Source organism: Sinocyclocheilus rhinocerous, unplaced genomic scaffold (genome assembly GCF_001515625.1).
Source record: "Sinocyclocheilus rhinocerous isolate Xijiao unplaced genomic scaffold, SAMN03320098_v1.1 scaffold43, whole genome shotgun sequence".
Classification (NCBI taxonomy): Eukaryota; Metazoa; Chordata; class Actinopteri; order Cypriniformes; family Cyprinidae; genus Sinocyclocheilus; species Sinocyclocheilus rhinocerous.
The window spans coordinates 341,565-351,277 of NW_015628370.1; the positions used below are offsets into that span (position 1 = coordinate 341,565).

A 9,713-nucleotide genomic window follows, 5' to 3' on the forward strand; every position below is an offset into this window, starting at 1 on the left:
CTCTTTTCATGTAATTTATATTTTAGCTAAAGTGAGTTATGACGACCAATATTTGCATATTTATCTATAAAATCTTTTTTTAAAATATAACAATTTATACTTACAATCAATATTTGTATTTTAAAACTGTCTATACATTTGTTATTTAAAATATAAATAACATTATATACACATGTAAGATATACTAAATATACAGCTCTTTCTTATTAGTAAAAACGTATTTTAACCATACTTTTATTTATGACGTTTTTTAAAGAGGAGGACATAAAACTAAATGTCTACGAATTTGTTTATGTTTGTCAGCCTCCTGTAAGCAGATGGAAACGCTAGAATACTTGCATAAGCAGCAAAGAATAAGCTTTAAACCTTTTAAATCTACAAGCATAGGAGATGGAGAGGCCTTAAATGAATGAACTGATTATAATCAACGCTGTAAGGCTACGTCATGAAGTTTGGTCAAGACGGCGGATGGATATGATGTTGTGTTGGCAGTCCGCTCTAGTTCCTGCTCTGCTTCATGATTTCTCAGCGTTGAGAAACGCGCCACTGTTACAGAGTTTATTTATTGAATTTTACTATAATGGGCTACACAGCGCAGCTAATGGGAGCAGTTCGTTGCAAAAAAGACTCTCCTTCAATTAATAACACGTTATGGCTTCACTTGAAAACTCAAGCGCAGTTAGGTGAAAATACGGGAGTATGCAGAGATTGTCAAAATACGGTTGACTTGCCTCCTATATATATATTAGTTACTGCTACATAAAATATTTTGCTTCCAAGAGTCAAAATCTGTTAACAGGATGAGAACTATTTCTTCAGGAAATCTCTTTAGGCGGAAGGATACAATCCTTCAGTGAGAATGCGAAACACGAACAGGTGAATGACGCAAAACAGTAGGTCAATGCAACTGTCCACCATCATCACAAAACGCCAGTTATAAGTACACATCCCATACTTACACTGTATCTGTAAAATATATGTGTTATTGTACCACGAAGTACAGCTGTTCAGAAAGGAGATTCAACATGACGTAAGGTAAGAAGATACAACATTTGTTGGCTCGCTAGCTCGGTGGCTAAACGTAGCGGCAAGTGCTTTGATCACTGATGCTCGGATGGCTTTAGCGAATAACTGTTAGTATCACGGAACGCTTTTAGATATATTTAGCGTACTGTGTTTATGTCAGATGTATTTTACTCAGTAACGATATCGACTGTGAAAGTGGCACACATATTTGAATGTCCTCTCAGCGTTAGTTGTCACGTATTATTGAGAACAATATGTTCTTATTTAGAGAGCTTCGTTGCCATAATTTGCACTTTTTGTGTAATAATACTGTTTCCGCACGAAATAAGGAACTGATATGAACATTTCCTCTTCTTCTGAGGTGTTCAGAAGTTTGCTTGACTGACAGCAGCAGTATTTACTTGAAGCGCACTCTTGTTACGTCTAGATGCTTGTCTTATTATGCCGCGGTGATGATGAATGACCTGTGTTGTATTAGGTTCGGTAACTGTTTGGTACCGCTTCGTTATTTTGATTCATTGTGAACTGCGCTAGTTCGCAAATTCATTTCAGCTGCCATATGGTAATTGACTCGCCCTGCCATTGATTATTTGTTTATTTAAAGGTCTTAATCGACTGTAAATGAAGAATGCTGTCATGTTAATTTTTTCTGTAAGACACAAAATATGATGTTAGGCAGAATATTATGGACTGACGGCATCAGTCACCATTGACTTTCATTGAATTTTTTTTCCCATACAATGGAAGTGAATGGTGACCAAGGTTGTCGTTCTGCTTAGCATCTGTTTTTGTGTTCCACAGAAGAAAGTAAGTCATACAGGTGAGAGAATGATGACTTGGCTTTCACCTTTGGCGAACTGTCCTTTCATTAACTGATTTTTAGATTACATTTTTAGCTTGTACACTTTAATTATTAGAATAATAATTCTTCATCATGACTACTTAAATCTTATTTAATACAATTAGCTGTAAGCATTTGTTGACTCAAACAGCATTGAATGAGTTCAACAGTTGGGTTCCAGAGATAAAAAATCCCTTTTTTTTTTTCCCATAGGGGAACTGATTTTTAACTCCTAAGCCTTTAAAAACAAACCTGCTGTAAGCTATGAGGCTGTTAAACAATGTTGAAGCCATCAGACTGCATTATTTCAACTTATTTAAGTTGTTTAATGGCAGAATTCCTTGTGAAAAACTATATATTACCCATGATTCTGCAAAACAGCTGAGTTATAGAAGTTCAAAGGGAAATTGATTTTAACGATAACTGATAAACCTTTAAAGACAGACCTATTGTGAGCTCTGAGATTAATTGATTTTATATGCTATTGATGAACCCATCTCTTTACATTAATTCAACTTATTTTTAAAATAATCGTATTTAATAGTGGAATTCATGGTGAAAAACTACATTACCCATGATTCTGTACAGAAAATTCCACCAATCAGAGTGGTGCAGTGAGCAAAATATGCCAAAAGAGATCTTTAGGCCTGCCCACTCCCATGAAGCACCGCAAATAACGTAATTGAGTTAGAGGTCTGCAAGCCCGACGGGGCCCGACACGCTGAGTCTATTCGGGCCGGGCTCGGGCCATTTTTTTTTTTTTTTTAACAGATCGGGCTCGGGTCTTACTCGGGCTCATTTAGCTTCTCTACTTTTATTGTGCCCATATAAGCGCAGAGCACACATAGGCTACTGTATGAAATATTGTTATATTGATTATATTATAAATATTATACATCACCTATGCAATACGCAACGCATATACGCACGCATTAGCAAACAGGTGACAGTTGACCATGCAGAGCGGGTGTGCCTCACACGTCCTGAAAAGTGAAGGGCTCTTTGAAGGGCTCCTTGATCTTTGATCGCCCCCTGGTGGCTGGCTGCAGTACAGGTCTAAACCTGTACTGCATGTTTATGCAGTACAGGTTTATGTACTGCATAAACTCCCATCCCCTCCATGTAAACGAATGGGACTTGAGTCAAAAGAAAAAAATTAATTACACTTCCAATACAATTTTCCGAAAGATGGTTTTGGTCATTTAAGGTAGTTGTTATCACGCTGATATATGTTCAATTGTTAGTTTTTGTGATAAGTTTGATTTTAGCTAGTAATTTGATGCTATAAAAACGGGGCGTGTCGTTATGGTTGATTGGGTCTGTGGGAGTTTGATACCGTTGCTCCACCTCAAGACACTACTGCGCAGACTCTGGCTCCAAACGAATCTCTACTGCGCAGACTCGGGCTCCAAATGACGTCATTTACTCAAGATGGCAGCGGCCATACTGAGGAAGCTGCGGGCTCTTTGATCACCCCCTGGTGGCTGGCTGCAGTACAGGTCATAAACCCCTCCCTCTCCATGTAAACGAATGGGACTTGAGTCAAAAGAAAAAAATTAATTACACTTCCAATACAATTTTCCGAAAGATGGTTTTGGTCATTTAAGGTCGTTGTTATCACGCTGATATATGTTCAATTGTTAGTTTTTGTATAAGTTTGATTTTAGCTAGTAATTTGATGCTATAAAAACGGGGCGTGTCATTATGGTTGATTGGGTCTGCGGGAGTTTGATACCATGGCTCCACCTCACGACATTACTGCGCAGACTCGGGCTCCAAACGAATCTCTACTGCGCAAACTCGGGCTCCAAATGATGTCACTTACTCAAGATGGCAGCGGCCATACTGAGATGCGTTGGCTTCGCTTTTCTATAGTGGAAGGAATAGGAGACGCGTCATCCATATTTTTTTACAGTCTATGATGCAGAGCATCAGGGAGAAGTAGGAGTAGGAGTGGGCCTGAGCGTCTCGGGCCAGGGCCGGGCTCGGGCCTATATTTGAGGCCCATGCAGGGCTCTAAATTGAGTCGGTCTTTCAAAAAAAAATTCTAATAAAAATTTCCAACACTAGGGATGCACCGAGATTAAAATTCTGGATGCACTTAGCTGAAAACCAAAAAGGAAAATGCTTTGTAATAATTATTTATTATTTTATTAAATAATATAAAGTAATTTTGTAAGACTTTAATTTAATTCAATCATTTTAATATTGATACTGAATTTAAAAAAACACAAGCCAATAAAAGAACCACACTTTTATTCAAAGTAACAATAAAATTGGACAGAAAATATATTATTAAATATCAAAATATTATTTTTATTCAGTTCTATGCAACAGAATCAGATATAACTTTTTTTTTTTTTCTGTTTTCCAGTGAGCATGAGTAAAGCGTTCATATGGGCCGTGAGCAACTCAATGGAACGCACATTCATAGAGCAGAATATTGAGCGGAGCGTCACACAGTGACGACGGCTAGAGGGAGAGTGAAATCTGTGCGCTGAACACTGCTGGGCGGTGCGGCATGGCATATATTTTCGTCCGTTTATTATTCGCATCGTGTTATAGCTCTAGATTACTCACAGAATGTTTTTCGTGTCACTTGCGTGAATAAAATCATCGTGTAATACTTTCCTTCATTTTCTGATACAACCAGACGTGTCAAACTGGACATGTCAATAAGCTCTTCGAGTTGACATTTTTCAACTTGCACAGAATTGAGACTCCATCAGTGACAGAAATGGAGAAAAAATCTTTTTAGTGTTTTTAAAATCGTTATTGGGAAAATGAATAAGAAGATGATTTCAGAACCAGCACCGCTGAAGAAGTGGACAGGCACTGTTCTACTCTAAGGTTTGAAAGATTGAATGTGCTTCCAATGTAGTCAACACCTTTGCTAACAAAGATTCCTTCATCTGTTTAAAGTTTTGGATACGTCTTTACATCGGGCACTCCCTTGACATGTGTATAGTGTGGCTGTAAGGTTCGGCTCTGTTTATCTAGTGTGGTTCACACACACCCTCCTTAAGCACAGGGTAGGTCAGGAGATCCTGCAGAGAGCACCAGCTTATGACACCCAGTGCCAGGACTCTGGATTGGCCTCTGAGTGCCTTATGTGTCCAGCTGTGACGGAAAACAAAAGTACCCTAAAATGAGCACTGCCAACCTCAACGAGAAAGCTCCCACTGTCTGTCATCAGCCCCACCTCAATCTTTCCTTCCTCCAGCTTCTAGTCACAACACGCAGTGAGTCATGTAGCACGCTGCCCCCATCCCTCCCTCTCTTCTCCCCATCCCGCTGTCGTCAAAGAGCTGCCACGTGCCTCCTCACCCAACTCATGGCATGAATGTCTCACACACACCAATGTTATTTTAGTATTGTTGAGTTGCAACTAGCTTAGATTAAGTGATTTTTGTTTCAGTTTTTTTTTTTTATATTATGCTGTATATTTTGTTTTTATTTCAGTTAGCCTTTAAGTTTAACTATAATAAGCTGACATATACAAATACACCTGCTACACCAATTTGGTCATATTAAAGGGAATAACTGGCCCAAAAATCACCCTTACCCTTGTGTAGTTCACATGACAGTGTTTCAGTGATTATTCTGCCTAGCTTGACATGATCCAGTCTACTTACCTTAGCAGTTAGCAGTCCAGACTATTTCCTTAGAGTATTGGGATTTGTAACCTTCTGTTAGAGGATATTATAAGATTTCAGTGTTTCTTAGAGTGTCTTTGGGGAACATTGACTCCTCTCACTCACTGATTGCTTATGTGGTGCCTTCGGCTGCTCGCCTCTGTCTTTTTGGTTGCTGTGGTATCTGTTGCCATAGGGATGATGCTAGCGGTGGTGTTCGTAGCGTGATGAAGAGTGTGATTGTTAGTAAGTGTTTGTTTATGATGGAGACTCCCACAGAGAGCCAGCAGTTGATGTATGGCAGTCTGCAGTGTTGTCATGACTGTCCTCTAATGAGGCCCAAACACACTGAAAGGTGTGCTGTGCATGGAATTTTATTCATTTGGGTTTGTAATTGGATGAAGAGAGAAGTACTGTTTTTCAAGGGCTTTGGGTCACTGTGTGTGTGTGTGTATATATATTATTGAGGTCGACTGATAGTGGGTTTTACAGATACCGATAGCTAGGTTAGACCACACTGGCCGATACGATTAATCAACAATAGTGCATTTATATATATAAAAAAAGTACTGAACCGTACTTTGTACATTAATAAAAATATTAATAGTAAATATTAATTATATATTGATCATTAAACTCAAAATTTTAAAATGTATTAGTAGATGTTGAAATTAACACACACTAACTAGATGGCCATCATTAAATATCTACACAAAGGCCATAGTAATGGGTGCGGCATGGCATATATTTTCGTCCGTTTATTATTCGCATCGTGTTATAGCTCTAGATTACTCACAGAATGTTTTTCGTGTCACTTGCGTGAATAAAATCATCGTGTAATACTTTCCTTCATTTTCTGATACAACCAGACGTGTCAAACTGGACATGTCAATAAGCTCTTCGAGTTGACATTTTTCAACTTGCACAGAATTGAGACTCCATCAGTGACAGAAATGGAGAAAAAATCTTTTTAGTGTTTTTAAAATCGTTATTGGGAAAATGAATAAGAAGATGATTTCAGAACCAGCACCGCTGAAGAAGTGGACAGGCACTGTTCTACTCTAAGGTTTGAAAGATTGAATGTGCTTCCAATGTAGTCAACACCTTTGCTAACAAAGATTCCTTCATCTGTTTAAAGTTTTGGATACGTCTTTACATCGGGCACTCCCTTGACATGTGTATAGTGTGGCTGTAAGGTTCGGCTCTGTTTATCTAGTGTGGTTCACACACACCCTCCTTAAGCACAGGGTAGGTCAGGAGATCCTGCAGAGAGCACCAGCTTATGACACCCAGTGCCAGGACTCTGGATTGGCCTCTGAGTGCCTTATGTGTCCAGCTGTGACGGAAAACAAAAGTACCCTAAAATGAGCACTGCCAACCTCAACGAGAAAGCTCCCACTGTCTGTCATCAGCCCCACCTCAATCTTTCCTTCCTCCAGCTTCTAGTCACAACACGCAGTGAGTCATGTAGCACGCTGCCCCCATCCCTCCCTCTCTTCTCCCCATCCCGCTGTCGTCAAAGAGCTGCCACGTGCCTCCTCACCCAACTCATGGCATGAATGTCTCACACACACCAATGTTATTTTAGTATTGTTGAGTTGCAACTAGCTTAGATTAAGTGATTTTTGTTTCAGTTTTTTTTTTTTATATTATGCTGTATATTTTGTTTTTATTTCAGTTAGCCTTTAAGTTTAACTATAATAAGCTGACATATACAAATACACCTGCTACACCAATTTGGTCATATTAAAGGGAATAACTGGCCCAAAAATCACCCTTACCCTTGTGTAGTTCACATGACAGTGTTTCAGTGATTATTCTGCCTAGCTTGACATGATCCAGTCTACTTTCCTTAGCAGTTAGCAGTCCAGACTATTTCCTTAGAGTATTGGGATTTGTAACCTTCTGTTAGAGGATATTATAAGATTTCAGTGTTTCTTAGAGTGTCTTTGGGGAACATTGACTCCTCTCACTCACTGATTGCTTATGTGGTGCCTTCGGCTGCTCGCCTCTGTCTTTTTGGTTGCTGTGGTATCTGTTGCCATAGGGATGATGCTAGCGGTGGTGTTCGTAGCGTGATGAAGAGTGTGATTGTTAGTAAGTGTTTGTTTATGATGGAGACTCCCACAGAGAGCCAGCAGTTGATGTATGGCAGTCTGCAGTGTTGTCATGACTGTCCTCTAATGAGGCCCAAACACACTGAAAGGTGTGCTGTGCATGGAATTTTATTCATTTGGGTTTGTAATTGGATGAAGAGAGAAGTACTGTTTTTCAAGGGCTTTGGGTCACTGTGTGTGTGTGTGTATATATATTATTGAGGTCGACTGATAGTGGGTTTTACAGATACCGATAGCTAGGTTAGACCACACTGGCCGATACGATTAATCAACAATAGTGCATTTATATATATAAAAAAAGTACTGAACCGTACTTTGTACATTAATAAAAATATTAATAGTAAATATTAATTATATATTGATCATTAAACTCAAAATTTTAAAATGTATTAGTAGATGTTGAAATTAACACACACTAACTAGATGGCCATCATTAAATATCTACACAAAGGCCATAGTAATGAAATTACATGCATATGGATATTGTATGATTACTCTCACACTTTAATTGCTTCTATTCTAGAACACGTGATGATTATCTTATCAAAATTACAAAATATGGCAGTCGCACACCGGCCAAAAGCGCAGCGCCGCATCTAGAACTCGCAGGTATCAGGAATCACACACACACTGGACGCGTCACATTCAGTTCAAGCAGCGGCCTAAAAACAGTTTATTTAATCATCAAACGGGCAAAAGTTCACTTCAAGAATGATCAAAAAGCGACATATATGAGTTTGAAGTTCGGTGTTTAAAAAAAACAGAGCAAAATGGAAAGAAAAAGTGCAATCTATATTATAGCTCTCTATATGAAGCATACAGACTTTATTCGAGCTAGGGATGTAACGGTATGAAAATTTCTTATCACGATTATAGTGACCAAAATTATCACGGTTATCAGTATTATCATGGTATTGTTGAAATGTGCTGGAAATGTTCAAAAAGTACTGACACACAAATCATTTCACCAAGTTTTACATTTAAAATCAACAAACAACAAATAAAATGACTTTTTGTTTGCATAATCATTAAAACAATAATATTACCAATGTTCAAATATCTAATGTAAATGTTCAAATAAAGCTTTGAAAAAGTTTCATAAATGGTAAACCTCACATTTCAGCTTTTAAATAAAGAAAAGGGTCAAGTCAAAATGATAATTGATTAATAAATGATTATATGTATTTATCTGCTCCATAAATAATACTAGATACCTTATTGTTTAAATGTGTAGAATCCACATAAGCTTGTTTTTCATCAACCGGTCAAAATTTACAGCAGGGCATGCTAATTCGGTCCGTTGTATTTTATCACGATTTATCGTCAAACCGGTAATCGTTACATCCCTAATTCGAGCCACAGAAAGACAAACGTTTCACTGAAAAAATACACAATACACAATTTTACAGCCTAGGGTGAAGTCATAATGTACATTAACAACATTTGGGACAAATATGAAATTTAATGGAAAACTGTGTAAATGCGCTCTGTGGCGCGGCAGGATTTCTGTCAGCTGAATGAAAATCAGTTTGCTTTCTCACATCAGAGCTTTAAACTGGGGGTGCTCCGATCAGGATTTTTGAGGCCGATCGCCGATCACAGAAAGCAGTATCTGCCTATACGATCACCGATACCGATCTTTTTAAAGCCTTATTTTTATCATGTGGAATTATTTATAGTAATACTCCAATCAGGATTTTTAGACATTTATTCAGGGCCTGAATTTCATTTTTGAAAATGGGGGGAATTTCCCTCTTATAGGTGACTCTTGTGAGAGGGGATTTTGTTTTTTTTTTGAGGGGTGGAGGGGAGCGGGTTAGAGATTTTTCAAAAATATTTATTTATCTCACCTAAATGTTCGATCATGAATAGAGCTCGACCGATATGGGTTTTTTGGGGGCCGATGCCGATACCGATATTAGGGAGTAAAAAAAGACAGATACCGATATATTGGCCTATATTCTTTATGTGTAGGCTATATTATAGTACAGTATAGTCAAAAGTTTGGACACACTTCCCATTAGTGTGTCCAAACTTTTGACTGGTACTGTATATAGAATACAGTATATAGCCTACATAAACAGAATGTAAATA

General features: G+C 38.2%; 1 protein-coding gene across 3 annotated transcripts in view; it reads left to right on the forward strand.

Moving 5' to 3' along the window:
• The first annotated feature begins 844 nt into the window (after nucleotides 1-844).
• sgsm3 (small G protein signaling modulator 3) overlaps nucleotides 845-9,713 on the forward strand; it is a 28,817-nt gene continuing 19,948 nt past the window's right edge. Inside the window, exon 1 of one of the 3 annotated variants that reach the window (XM_016549334.1) lies at nucleotides 845-1,035. The gene's annotated coding sequence lies outside the window, so the exon portion shown is untranslated. The remainder of the gene's footprint in view (nucleotides 1,036-9,713) is intronic. The other 2 variants (XM_016549333.1, XM_016549332.1) reach the window with 2 other exon arrangements.